The sequence below is a fragment of the Pagrus pagrus genome (assembly GCF_965226575.1).
Source record: "Pagrus pagrus genome assembly, chromosome: 3".
Taxonomy (NCBI): Eukaryota; Metazoa; Chordata; class Actinopteri; order Spariformes; family Sparidae; genus Pagrus; species Pagrus pagrus.
The window spans coordinates 33,683,904-33,699,238 of record NC_140187.1 but is presented as its reverse complement, the minus strand read 5'-3'; the positions used below and the strand labels follow the sequence as shown (position 1 = coordinate 33,699,238).

The following is a 15,335-nucleotide window of genomic DNA, read 5'->3' as shown; positions in this document are numbered from 1 at the left end:
CATCTGTGGCTGCACGCAGCACACATCAAATGCATAAGGTTACGCATGAGGGAATGACTTTCAGCTCGTCAGACATTTTCTTAATGTTGATCAGCCAAAAAATATAGATTCACAATTTACGAGTCCCAAATCTCAAGTCCAAGTCAAGTCTCAAGTCACTGAGGCCCATCTCTGCCAGTAATTTACCCAGTCTGTTCTTCTGAACACTGATGTCTCACATACAGCACCAACTTAACAGAAACACTGGCATTTTTAAATCTTTTGTTTAGGCAGGAAAGTCCAGAGGACATACAAGACAATGTCTTCCAGGGTCCAGGTCAAAACTTAAAGCATTATCACGGACAAAGAAATTGCACATGCTATTCAAAATGGCAGCACAAGGGGAAAAGTAAAAGACGAAAGGTATACAGGCCATACCAGTGATATCCACAACACAAGGGTTTAGTAGAACAGCAAGATGTTTCCTTCAGGGCAGTTTGTAAAAGGCCTTTTAAGGTTGTCAAAGAAGGGAGTGCTACTAAGGTAATGGTATTTTGCAGTTTTGCCAAGCTCTGAGTGCACCCTTGGGATGTTTCCGGTAAGTAGATCTCCTGCTATAGTTGCTGGTATGATAGGATAAAAGGCTGGAAATATAGTTAGTTTATCTAACAATGTCCTGGCAATGAAAAGCAATATTAAGACTCATATAAATGATTAATGTGAGCCTGCACAAGGTGCCCAAATGGTCAGCAGTAAAACCATTCCGTATAGGGAAAGTGGTGGCACCAAACTAGGCAGAAGCACTAGCCTTTAGCAGTCACTCCAAGTTCAAATTATTGTAACTTCAACCTCGGTTAGAACTGTCAGGGCAACCAATGAGATAGCAGTTGTATGTGACGTAGCCAGAAGTGACACATCCTTGCGAGGGCGCTGGCAATTGTTGGAAGAAAGAAAGAGTTCCCCAAACTCACTCCTCAAAATCAACACTAAAAACATGCCACAATCTGATGCGTTGCAGAACGTAAGCAGTCAGGTGGGACTTCCAAGTGTTTGAGTGTGCATATAGTTTTACACACTTTGCTTCATCCAATTTAAAAGTTAGCTTAGCTGTCAAGGTAGACACGGTGACAGGGGCTATGATCATCCCAAGCATAGCTCTATAATCAGTCGGTGAACAGAAAACGTTGGTGTAGCAACAGTATATCTCATCATGTCATTAAACAGAAATTCTGATTTGTTTTTGCAGGAGAAGAAAGCAAGAAATCATGGAATGATGGTGACATATACCAGCACTGCACTTTTCAAGTGTCTGCACTGTGCTCAGCACCTTACTTCAGCAAAGAGCAAATACCTTATCATCTGAAGGCAGCTTTATGCAGCATCATATGCATAACACAGTTTTTTAAGTAGGGATAACATTTCAGGCATGTAAATCACATCACCATAGTCTACTAAAGATAGAAATGAGCTTTGCACATCGTCCTTTCTGGCCTTATATGAAAAGCATTTTTTAAATGGAAAAAGTTTTGGCCTAAGCATTTTCAATTGATAGGTATGTGTACGAAGTCTATACATGTACCTTAGCTGCCATTGAGTGAGAAGGAGTAAAGATCATATATAGTATTCGGTCTTTTGTAATGTAGGACCAGTTTTAATTTAAGCGGTGAGAGCTGCGGTGATTGAAATGCATCCTCCAAGAGCTTTATGGCTTGATTCAAAGGGGGTGCCCCCGTATAAATAGAGATAGAGCATAGAAAAAAACCTGACTGACTTACGTTCACTGATGTGGACACTTATGTTCTGTCTGTCCACCCACTCTGTCGTGACCACTTAGCAGACCTGATGAGAGACAAAGAAATCAGATAAACAACATTAAGACCTCTTGAATCCTGTTGTGCAAACAAATTACAATGTACAATTCATTAATCAGTTTAAAGAGGGAGCTTCACATGAGAGTTCAAAAGATATGGAACAAGCAATATCTGTTCAGAGGTTGTGGGATCATTTGACTGGCCATAGTGTAATTTTGAAAATGTTGACAGCTAAGAAGCTCAAGTTTGTTGTGCAAAGAGAAATACTTTGCAATAAAATCAGTCTGAAGAGAAGACTCCAGTCAGATGTGCAGTCTGCTCATTAGTCTTTGTTAGTCTGAGTGCCGAAAGAGGTGGAAGATACAGTACAGCAGACAGCAGCACACACACACATACACACGCCTCCGGACTGTCTGCAGCAGTGTTGTTTCTTCATCTGTGTGTTTGTGCTTTCAAAGAGCATGTCTCTACGCCAGCCACTGCCCTTAGGATCATAGGATGCTCTTTCCCTCGTTCTTTTTGTCCTTCATGTCTGTGTTGCTGCTGCTGCACACACTCACACAGAGGCAGAAACACACACTGACACACAGTCTGCCTGGAGGTCTGTGGAAAGCCTCTATGGTAATATAAAACACGCTGTATCTTGAATACAGTTAGTACTACAGTTACTAAATGTTTCATTAAAATTAAACCAACTACCACTGTGAAAAGTACACTTTTCACACAAAACTACCCCTTTACCCTAACACTCAGCTGCACCAAGAAGATACTAGTCCATTTTAAGCACACGTTATTAGATGTTATTAGAAGTCGATAAAAGAACTTCATAATTATAGCATTGTACTCTTATGACATTTTCAGACTCATGATGAGTCGGTTAAAAAAGGACCACCACTGAAGATATCACATTTTTTATTGTGCACATTTTTCTTCCTTGTCAAAACTTGGCGACACATCTACATTACCTACGATGCTGAATCGGTCAGAGATTCAGGTGTATTATGCTAGTAGCGACTAATGTAGCCTGAGGCCTGGAGTAGGTGTGAGGAGCAGGCTAGAGAGGTCTGATGAGTTATCTTCTTTCTAACTACACACCCCCAGACTTCCCAGCTCACTGGCAATAGTTTGAAATGCAACACAGTTGACAGTTAAGTTTACAACAATAACACTAGTCTTTAGTTTAGTTTAGAGCCAGCTGCTAGGAGCTGCGGTCTTTGGTGCCCGTCGTGGCAGCAACCTCAGAACCCGCTGGAGGTGTAGGAGGCCGTCAGCACAGCGGCACAGTGGTTAGCACTGTTGCCCCACAGCAAGAAGGACCTGGGTTCAAGACTGGGCAGGGCCTTTCTGTGAGGAGTTTGCATGTTCTCCTGTGCCTGCGTGGGTTCTGTCCAGGTACTCCGGCTTCCTCCCACAATCCAAAGACATGCAAATATTAGGTTTATCAGTTACTCTGAATTGCAAGGGTCTTCTGAAGCAGCAGATGGGTACCAGGAGGCCAGAAAGGCTGCAGCCTTGGAGGTCGCTGAAGCATGGAGGCACGGAGAACTGCTGACCTGTACTGGGGATATTGTCAGGCATTTGAAAGGGCACTTCTGGCCTGGGAATGCTTCAGTAGCCCCCAGGAGGAGCTGGAATACCCTACTGAGCCTGCTGCCACTGCAACCCAACCCTGGATAAGCAAAAGGCAATGGATGGATGGATGGATGATAAGTAAAGTTATTTCACACTAAATCCACTACATTTCCTCAAAAGCAAATTGCATATAAGCTTTTCATCGTTTTTGTTGGTATTGTTTTTATAAACAAGTCTCAGCTAATCAGCTATTCGTGAGCCATGCATTATGGCCAGCCCATCCTCACATGAAAAACAGCAATGTAGGTCATGTGTTCTGGTCGCTAATTATGACCCATATTTATATTTATTGTTAGGCAGCGACCTCTAATGATTTCGCTAATTATGAAGCAAAAGTAGGAGGTCAGGTAAATTAGTATAAGAAGGGCAAACTCTGCAGATGGAGGTGGTGGGGTGGATCAATGGCTCAAACACAGGACTGTCCCCAAAAAGACCTCTAACCCTAACCCTAGTTAATGGTGAGTACTTAGCTTACTCCATGTTAACTTTTAACTTTTGCGTAACTAACTTACATCAGCTCAAACCATGATCTTTTCCTCAACCTAACCGAACATCAACTGTTTCACTAAGTTAACCATGTGACCACAAAGGTTTAGTACGCCGCCTGTGTTGATTATGGCATTTTCTGTTTTTTGCCTTTGAAATTCATTAACACACTCTTTGTTTGCCTAATACCATGTGAGCAAAATATAACGTTACTGCGAAAATGACCAGTATAACAGCAAATTTCAGTCCCCAACACTGCACATCAACTGGATGTAAAAAAATTACCTAGAAATGTTGTGAACACGCTTTTGAAATTTGCACAGCAGCAAAAACTATTCTGCTGTTCATGGTGAAAAGCAGCGCAGCATTGTGGTATGTGTTTCTGGTCCTGGTGGGGCACAAACTGCACCAGTCAGCTCAGTTGGTCTCATGCAGGCTCGTAGTGCTGCTGAGCTTCTGTCTCATTTGGTTACATTTCTCAGCAAACACATTTTCTCTGGATAACACAAATACACTCTCTGTCTATGACACAATGTTACTGAACATAAAAACACATGTTCTTTGCATGTATCTATTGGGGGCTATTATAAGTCGATCTCAGTAACCTAATGTAATAAAGATTTTACAGATGTACCACTGCTTTGATGTGGATATGGTTGAAAATCAGAGATATGTTACTTCAGTGGCTATTCAGAGCACATCAATATTTCAGACTAAGATTTTCTTTCTTCTGCTAGTTCAATTTAGGATTAAAGTCTTAATACTGTATGAATGTAAATGCATCTATCACTGTACTGAGCTGGGTTATAACATGTATATTTAGAGAGATTAAACTTTTAAAATATCACTACTAGCTGTTACATCATCTTTAACTTGATCTGATGACTCAAGAGTTCATTCAATATGCGTTTAAGCAGTACATTGCCTCTGACTACAGTATGGCACGTATTGAACATCTGGGGGAGAAATGTTTAACTGGGTTAAGTGCATTGCCAAAGGGCACAGTACTATGCCCTACTTGAGGAGACAGTGTATTTGAGTAAGACTGCAGTGCTGTGTACTACTGACATGCAGAGCAGAAACTCTCCTAGTCATCTTGTTTAGCAGCAGCAGTCTCTCAGCTGTGCTGTGGAACAAGCTGGAGGTTCTGAACCTGACACAACTTCACCCCAGCAACAATGTCTTTGAGCCAAAACTGACCTGACCACTGCAGCAGTACAATATAAAAAAAATGACAAAGATTAGAAAAATTAGGGCAGCAGTGGTTGTGGTTTATAACACAATCCTCATTTAGTGTATGTTTATCACCATGAGCCTATATTTTTAGCTTTTCAGTACTAATTCCAGGCATCTTCTTTATAGTTAATACAGTGCGTCTCTGTGAACAAGTTAAAGTTTAAAGTTCCATATCAAGATCATTTTCAGGTTCATTCTTTTATTTCAGGTGTTCACATGTTTTAATCACATTCCTTTTTTCTTACTGTCCATAGCTGCCACACCTCTATTGTCCTACTATCTGAATGCTTCATTTTAGTGCATGTCTCTTTTAAGGCCCACCTCCCGCAAGCCCAATCTGCTCTGATAGGTCATACTTCACAGGCCTGAACAGGCACCTCCCACTGTCTTTCCCCCTGCTTTTTACAACCTGAGAGTGCTGACTGTACAGTTGTGACATCACAACCTTACAGTCCTGACAGCTCGTCAGGGGCACTGTGTAGTTTTGGAAAAGAAATTTCAACTCAAAAATTTTCATATTTAAAATATTAATGAGGTAATAATACCACCTCAGAAATATTATTTTTTACATACATATATAAACAAGCTGTTCTCAGAGGAAAATAAGGTCCCAGAACACTGTTTGAAGCTAGAAAGATGGCAGGGTCCGCCACATATAAACAAAGTAATGAAATTATGTTGTCCTTTAAGATCAGTTTGTTTATTCAGTCATGAAAAACAAAGAGAGTTTGCTCATTTAGTTGGTTTAGACTGGAAAAATCAGTCAATGAGGATCTTTCTCTTCTGATTAACATTTCTTCTCCAAAACTACAGCGTGCTCCTTTAAAGGCATTCTTCAGGGGGATTGAGCGTTTAGATACTTTCACGGTATTTACATAGCACCTAGACCTGCTTTATAATCAAAAAAGATGTGGAAATCTCACTTTCTACAATAAGGACCTTTAAAAGAGCACTCCGACATTTTGCTGTCTCACCCACAACTGAGCTAACATACCTGTGAACCAGATTCACAGATGTCAAATTGATCTACTTTTCATCTAACTCTGAGTAAGATAACAATTATGTCTTCAAATATTGGGGTGTTCCTTCAAAATTAAGAAACAGAAGTGGCCAGAATGCAGGGACTGTCTAAATTAAACATCCAACAGTAAACAGGGTTTGTTCCCACAGACAGTAACAGCAAACAGTAAAGACTGTACTGTAGTGATGTGCAAGCCGACCCATAAACCGCGGGACCTACCAACTCACCCCTGGGTTGGGTGGGTTTGGTCAGCTAACAAGAAAATAATCAAGGGTGCGGGTGGGCAGGCAATGAGTGACAAAGCAGCATTACCTGCAGAGCCACTTCACTGTGCCTTGTCTCTTAGAGCGATCAGAGTTACACATACCCTCTCCTCTCCATGCTGGCTTGAATCGAGCTGTACATTTCAGTACCAAGCGCATCCATTTAAAGTGCTTTCAGCTTGAAAAAGGTTCAATCCTGGAACTGTGGACTAACTATTTTGTAACAGTTGACCGCTACGATGGGAAAAATGCATTGTTCTTCTGTGTTTGAGAGAGAGAAGAGAGAGGCAGAGTCTGTGTTCAAAGTTTGAACTTTACTTTCACTACCATTCAACAATAAATATCACCATTAGGAGGAATTCATTTATTTTTTTCATTTATTCTTTTTATTTAGCATAGATCTTCCCTTTACAGTGTGTGGGGGAGAGAGAGGAAAGACAAAAGAGATAGAGCACTCTGTACTGGACTCCTCCATCCCTATCAGCCGGATCAGCACCTCGGACAGTGCAACAGGATTTGTCTTATTCTTCGGTCTGAAGAATTGCGCTCATATAATGCATCGAGTTGTTTTGAGGGTTTGGTTTGGGTCATTGATTAGCAAATATTTTAATGGGTTGGGCGGGACTTTTTGGTTCTCATAATGGGCTGAGTGCGTGCGGATTATAAAAAACCCTGACGCGCTCATCGCTACTGTACTGAATATGTGAAGTGAATAAAGAAACAACTGATGTTGTTGATGCTCTCCATCAAACACACCCCAGTGTAGCTCTCTCTGACCTGCTTTCAACAGCCTCACGGGACAATAAGGAGAGTGTGTGAGTGTGTATGTCAGTGTAGGCACTTTGATGTCCAGTCTATCACCTGCTATTCCCTGCTGACCTATAACACGTCTACTGCACACCAATTCACTAATGACTGTCCCAGAGGTGTGTGTGTGTGTGTGTGTGTGTGTGTGTGTGTGTGTGTGTGTGTGTGTGTGTGTTATGTTTACCTCCATACATGCAAATTACCTCCCACACACCAGCCTCCTATTCACCCTCCAGCTATGGCCTTTGAACCCAGTCCATTACTGTGCCCCACACACACAGGCGCGCGTGCACACACACACACACACACACACACTGAGAGGTCATGGCATAGTAGGTCACGGGTCACATGCTAAAGAGCTTGTGGGGGAAATGTCTATGACAATGACATCATTTCCTTGTCATAGATCATTCTTAAAGGGGTTGCCATGACATCCACTCTCACAAGCTGCTGGGATAATTGGGAAAAGCATGGAAGGTGTTGGGTTCATGTATGTGTATAATGACATAGTAAGTTGTAACTGTCAATCCAGATTTAAAATGCAGTCAAACTTACACCTTACAGACTGCCATTTATACTGTAGTTCATTTATGAGATTCAGCAGTAATCAATCAATCCAACATGAAAATATCTTCTGATAACATCTGTGACATTATTTTCCGTGAGTGATGACGTAGTTGAAAAAATGAACTTTGACTTGTGATGCATTTAGTGTTGGTGAGGGGCTCTGAAATCTGAGATATGAAGACTGCTGAACAGCTCTGTGTTACTGACAGTAAACCAGATCCAGAAAACACACAATAACCAAACTTGGACTCTCAGGGAAGAAAGTAGGCCACCAACAAAAGCCACAAGATGATCTTTACAGCACAAAGCTCTGTCAATCATTAATGACAAAACATACCCTGCTCCAGAATACCCCAAGCAAAGAAAAACTAGGGGCCAACAAGGGGTCTTTTATCTTAAATGCAATCAATGTGGTCAACGTACTACGGTAAATAGGAGAATGTAAGCTGTACACACAGTAAGTATGAACACACTGACTGTTGTAATCTAGAGATCTTTGTTCTGTTAATTTGAATTTTTTAATCTTATGGACATGTTTGTGTTTACAGTGTTTCTGGTTAGCCCAAAGACAATTTTCCTGCCTTGGCTGGACAATAAAGTTTATTTTATTCATCTCTCTTTTCCTGACGCTCACCTGCATCTCAACACTTGAACCACTCATTAAGGAAGACCTTGAGATGCAACTGAAAGCTTAGGAAACAGCTGGTAAGTGGACCTTGAGTTAAGATTGTTTTCTTTGTTTGTTTCCAAGGTCTAAAATGAACTCTCTCTCTGTGCCACTTTATTCTCAATACTGTTTGATGTCAATTGGCATGATACTGGTGACAATATATTATAGTTCTTTAATTGCTAACAAGCACTGGTCAATACTGAAACCACATCTCACCTCCAAACCTCACTCAAAGCACCAAAACACCTCATGCATGACTCAAAGTAAGCTTGTTCATCCAGTAGTATAACGGCATTGGTATTACGTGATATCTGTGGTTGGTCAGCACCAACTGTCTGGGAATTACCAGTTTGTGAAAAAAAATTAGAAATGGCTGCGACATAAGTGTTGCAATGTAAGCGTTAGCAACGTTAGCTAGCTAGTATTAACAACATCAGCTACAACAAACTGGGAACCACTTGAGGGGGCAGGGTACTGGAACAACAGCAGCGTTGTGGTGTGAATGCAAGGGGGGAGATGGGATGATGGGAGATGGATTGATGGGAGATGGATTGATGGGAGATGGAATGATGGGAGATGGAATGCCACATTTAGTGGCTAGATGTTATCAATAACACCCCTAATTTCTCATCTCAACTCTACAGCAATTGGTTTAGTTCCCTTTAAAATGGTTACATTAGATTCAGTGTTGTTAATGTTACTGAATCCTTCCACTAAACATCTATAGACATTATGTGTGCATGTGCGAAATTAACCCTCCTTTCCTCAACAAAGCCCTGATCAATTAACCCTCAGACCCTCTATAGAAGCAGAGCAGGGACAAAACAAAGCGGTGTCAGATTGCAAACCCACCCCTCTGTACCGAGCACCTCCTCCGGGGAAGGTAAGATGGAGGAAACTAGGATGGAGGATGGAGGGGGGTGTGGGGTGAACGCGTGGTTGCCAGGCAATACGTGTGTACATGTGGATGTCATGCTTGGCAGGAGCTGTAGCTCGATGTTGCAGAATGACCTACTTTTAATCGAAAGGGAAAGAAAGAGCAAATGGAAAGAGTGGGAGAGAAGAGGAGTGGGGATGCAGTGGGAAGACAAGCAGGTTCACTGGTTTTAATTCAAAGAAACAGAAGAAAAGAGCAGGAGGGGAAGGCAGAGACAGATGGAGAGAAAGAGAAGTGATAAAGAATAAGAAAGATGTCCCAGAGGGTCAAGTAAGGGGCTGAGATGAAAAGGAAGAGACAGCAAAGAGGGAAGCTGTAAAAAGAGGAGAGGAGAGGACAAGTTGATTGATTGGTCAAATACACGTGTGTGTGTGTGTGTGTGTGTGTGTGTGTGTGTGTGTGTGTGTGCTTGTGTGTGTGTGTGTGTGTGTGTGTGTGTGTGTGTGTGTGTGTGTGTGTGTGTGTGTGTGTGTGTGTGTGTGTGTGTGTGTGTTGTTTCCAGCCCTGAGGGGAAGTGCCCTGCAGGTCGATCCCAGATAAGTCAATCCCAGAGTTCCCTGAATGATATGAGCTGAAGCACTTGCTTTAGCCTCTTTTACGAGGCCTCTTAATAAATGATGACTGCCACCTGCAGCAATGAGAATATTTGTAAGAATTGTAATTAAAACTTCTTGAAGACACAAAATGAAGCACTCCATAGATTAAGTTATTTTAACGTGGAAGAGTACTATGAAATCTGACAATCCTTTTACTGCTGAAGCACTACTTCTATGGTACGCTTGAATCATAATATTGACACTGCCTGCAAGCTAGGCAAATTTAACAACCAGTAACCTTCACTTTAAGGAATGACAAGCCTGTCTTGCAGAATGTTTACATGTATATACAACTTATTTGCAACAGCAAACACTTTGGAGAGAAAACATAATGCTGTGCGTATAAGATCTTGTATTAACATAATGGAGAAATGTTGTCAATGAACGTGTGAGAAAAGTGTTGATACCAAACATATCAGTACAATGTCCACAGACGACTTTCTTTATTCATTTTTTCACCAAAACATCTGATTGTAAAAAACAATATCTGCCTGTAGGGATTAAATATGGTTATATTTATACACTCAGAAAAACAGGAATACATACGTATACACATTTAACAGAGACCATCATCATTCCCTAACCTTAACTCAAGTGCTTTTGTTTCCTATCTTTAAGCTAACCCTAATCCTCTTGGAATAATCATAAATCAAGATCCTAATCCTGAATAATCTATAACCTAAGCATGTGTTAATTATTGTAATCATATTGATGGTCCTTTCTTGATGGTCATTTTATCACCAACCACAGTCTTTCCCTAAATCTAAACAAGTTGTTTGTGTGCCTGAACCTAATTAAACCTTAACATAGTGTTGTCACATCAGACAGAAGATTAATTTAACAGTGATTTGTAACAATTTCGGAAAGAACAAGCAATTTTTATGTTGTCATTTTGAGGACTTGCGCTGTAATTGAATCACTGACTGCTATGATGCATTTAGCCGTTTCCTTTGAGAGTTCTGTTATTGATTATTGTCATTGCTTCCTGGTAAACCAAAATGGAACAGGGCCATCATTAATGTTATTTGTTACACCTCTGCTTATCTTGCAATTACAAATGAAGATGTCCTCCATAAAAATTGTACACAACATCTGATAATTGCAGATTACAAACCACACCACAGCGGTGTGAGGCAGAGGGCAGCTCGAACACTATAATCACTGGAATGATAGTAAGTCATCATATCAGATGCCAGCTTTTGATAAAAATGAATATCAGCCACAAACCCTGTATCACCCTAGCCCTAATCAGCAATATATATTTCCAATGATACTCAACAGATGACCATACCCACGATAACACCATATGGAGTATATACACACAAAAGCACCTCACACACAAGCAGAGTAGACATCAAGACAACTTCAAGCAAAGCCATCCAAATCCTCTGCAGCTCTTCCGGAACTGTGAACCAAAGTCAGTTCAGACGGTCATACTGAACAGGAAATACAAGAGGCTGGGGGACCCCAATCAGTTTGTTACCCCCTGTCAGTTTCTACCCATCACATCCACAAAGACAGGATGGAGGCAGGCAGACAGAGGGGGAGGCGGGGGGAGGAGAGACAAGAGGGAAAGAGGTTAAAGATGTTGACAGCAAGAGATCAGCAGACCAGACCAGAGAATAGAAAAACAACAGAGAGAGAGAAAGGATGCTGTGTTAGAGAAGAGAGGAAGGAGAGAGGTGAAAAAGAAAGATGAATTAATTAATTAATACAATTAATACAATTAATTTTACAAAATAAACTGTAAGTGTCTTTTATCATCCTAGTGGTTTGTTCAAGCCAGTTGTACAAGGCATTGGCAGTGCACCAGTTGTTGTCTATCAGCTGTGGCTGATGCTCGTGGACTTAGCCCGGTTAGCCACATTACTCAAGCTCAAGTGATGCTGCTACCATCTGAATGCCAAACACAAATGAGCGACAGATTATATTTTCACTGCTGTGCCAAAAACGCACCGAATCATGAATTCTAATCTAATAGATGTAAGGACTGCACGATATATCGTTTCAGCATCGACATCTATAGAAGCACAAGCACAATAGTAACACCAGGATGTGCAATGTTGGCAAATTAAAAATACTGTCTGTCTGATTACATAATTTAATGTTAATAACTTATTACTTATAGTCGCTGGTGTTTTGATACGCCAAGTTTCTTCAGCATCAGATTGCGCTGTGAAGTCCTTGGCTTTGTCCCCAGTTCGTGTTTAAACATAAGCCTTGCCTTCTGAGTCTGTGTCAGGAGGAGGAATAATCTGGTGCATGTGCAGTGCTTGAAGTGGAAAAAACTGTATTGTGTTGGGCGGGGGGGCCTTTACGAATTTCCCAGAGAACCTGATACGAAGCAGGCAGAGAGTACCAGCTGCTTTGTGAGAAGCAGCACAAAAAATCAAACTGAAAAAAATGTAAACGTGCAGGTAGTGCGTAGGGTGAATACTGGCCCACTTCATGAAGTGGATGTCATTTTTTCCCTGTATGAGTTTCCTCAGGAATTACCTGGAGCTGTAAACCAAAAGTCATGATACTGAATTTATTTCTCCACATCGTCTCTGATTTTAGGTCGGGTTTTTGTTTGTGTGTGTGTGCGCGCAGGCGAGTGTGTGTGTGCGTCACAGATATGCTTAGGCTATTAAACAGTGCTTTACATCCGTGTCAGACTTCCTGTTCATTAGCAGCTCAAAAGCAATAAGAAACAAAAATCACCAGGACCTGCTTGCAGCAAGTCTTCCTGGCAGCTTCCTTATTTTGTATATTTCAACAGGACTAAAAAAAAAACTGTCCTCCTTCCACTGAAATATTGAAGACCTCCCGCTGACACTCAATCACACACCCTCTCACCTTGGTCACGACATCACGTATTCATGACGAACAAAGAGGCCATTTAGTGATCCCTCCAGGCTCACTGTTCACAGTCAAAAACCACACCCACCCACTGGGAGCTGGCAGCCGCCCAAATAGAATACCTTTTAAAATAGCCCCTCACACTATTGGTGAGCGTCCAGCACTATAAAAGGCTTTCCAATACAGTAATAAAAGATCAAAGTTTGAATGGACCTTGTTAAGTCTACCCCTCCATACTGACTTAAACATGATTTAACCATTTTTTTATTTCATTACAATCATATTTCCGTATATTTTTTATATATGAAATTATGCTCTTTTTACTGTATTTCTTTAGCTTTGAATCTGCACGGCCGGGCTATCAGACAGTGCTAGTAGTGAATCAGTGAGCATGCACTGTAGCAGATGAGAGGGCTGCAGCCAGCTGGAGGTTAAATAAATGTTAGGTCGGCTCTGAGGGCTCAGCCAGAGCCTCACGACAAGACTGCTGCCGCTCTGCTCCACCGGAAATGGCTTATTAAGGCTGATTCCTTACTGCAGCCTGCCTACCTGTGTTTATGTATGTGCACGTGCGTGTGCGTGTGTGTGTGTGTGTGTGTGTGTGTGTGTGTGTGTGTGTGTGTGTGCCTCTGTTCTTGATGAGGAGTTAGTGTCCCTCAAAACAGACCGGTCTGTTCTAAAAAGAGCAGGCCAGCATAAATAAAATGTCACCATGAATGACATCAGCTTGTAGCATACAGGGGCTAAGGGTTCAAATATTTGAGGTTGGTGGTTATGTTTTTTTTACAATATCATGCAGTCCTACTGGGCTGACAGAAGCCAAGATCAGCTTAATTTTTGTATTTTGTGTAATTTATGTTTATCTCAGTGTTACTGTAAGCCAATGTATGCAGCCTTTAAAACTGACAATCTTTGACCAAAATGTAAGCAGCTGCAATCTCCAGTTTAACTGATTACATTACAGGCTAATTTAAAACTGAAAGTTGATTTGGATATTGTGTACTCTATGCAATCATTTTAACTATCAATTAATCTTTTTTTTTTTTTTTCTTTTCAGAAAATAGCGAAAATGTGCCCAAAAAGGATAACAATCTATCATCAAGATATGTGTACAATGAAAAACTGAACAACAGCAAATCCTCACACTGGAGAGACTACAAACAGAAAATGTTTGGGGTTTTTCCTCGATGAGTGATTTAAATAATTAAATTAATTATCAGAATTGATACATTTTCTATCAAGTTAATATCAGATTCATTGACTAATTGTTAAAGTATACCAAAATAAATGTGTATATATTGTCTGAAAGGATTTTAATGATGAAGGTTTGAAGGATTCAAGATTAGTATTAGTCTTAGATTAAGGTTAGGAAATGAGCCGCAATGGCTGGCTCTCACATGTATAGTGATACAAGAATATGTGTGTGTGTGTTTGTCTGTGGTAATGTTCCTTTGTGCCAGCCAAAATAAATGAAAGGGCTGGCACAAGCCCCCCCACCCCCCTGTTTAAATTACCTCTCCTGCTCTCTCCCTTTATCCTCATTCTCCTCTCCTTTATCTCATCTCTGTCAGTCGTTTGTTCTCTTTGCAGACATGAGCTCATCATATTTGGTTGTTGTTTGTCTCCATCTAATGCAAAACTCACTCACTCTTGGCTCTCTTTTTTTAACTTGTTTCATCACTACATTTTCTATACTGCATCATTTCTATCACTCCTGGTCCATGTCCTTTCTACTCTACCTCTTTCACTCATTCTTTTCCTCTCCTGTTATCTCTCCTCACTTTTTCCATCCATCCATCGATTTATCCATCCTATCTTTTCCTCCATGCCTCCATCACCCGCTGTGGTGATGTCAGTTCACGATGCCACCTCATTAGCACATCTGGATCTTACTTTGTGCTCCTCCTCCAACCATTGGTCCCTCCATCAACCCCCCACCTCCTTCCCTCCATCCCTCCTCCTTTTTCAACTTCCTATTTTCTCCTGTCCTCCACCACCGTTCCTCCTTGTCCAATGAAATAACTCCCCGGTCACCAGGGCTCCTTAGCAACAGCCCCACATGGGGATGGAGGTGGGGAGGTGGGAGGAGGAAGGAGGAGGGAGATATAATGTGGGGGGGGTGAAGATGAGGAGGAGGAGGTGAATGCAGAGACCAACCCCATTGGGAGTGTGAGGCTGCAGGTGTGTTTACCATTATCAAAGCTTTGTATCAGAGTGTGTGTGTGTGTGTGTGTGTGTGTGTGTGTGTGTGTGTGTGTGTGTGTGTGTGTGTGTGTGTGTGTGTGTGCGTGTGTGTGTGTGTGGCAGGGGGAGAGACGGGAAGAACATTCAGTATTGGCCTGAAAGGAATGGAGCAAAAGTGCAATCACTGTGTTTTATCAGTGTGTGTGTGTGTGTGTGTGTGTGTGTGTGTGTGTGTGTGTGTGTGTGTGTGTGTGTGTGTGTGTGTGTGTGTGTGTGCATGTGTGCGTGCACATGTGTGTGCGCGT

At 41.5% G+C, this 15,335-nt stretch overlaps 1 protein-coding gene across 16 annotated transcripts in view; it reads right to left on the bottom strand.

Annotated features, from left to right (window-relative positions):
• Positions 1–15,335, bottom strand: part of nfasca (neurofascin homolog (chicken) a) — a 156,428-nt gene that overhangs the window by 74,096 nt on the left and 66,997 nt on the right. For all 16 annotated transcript variants that reach the window (XR_014622330.1, XR_014622331.1, XR_014622332.1 and 13 more), the window contains one exon: positions 1,755–1,818. The gene's annotated coding sequence lies outside the window, so the exon portion shown is untranslated. The remainder of the gene's footprint in view (positions 1–1,754; positions 1,819–15,335) is intronic.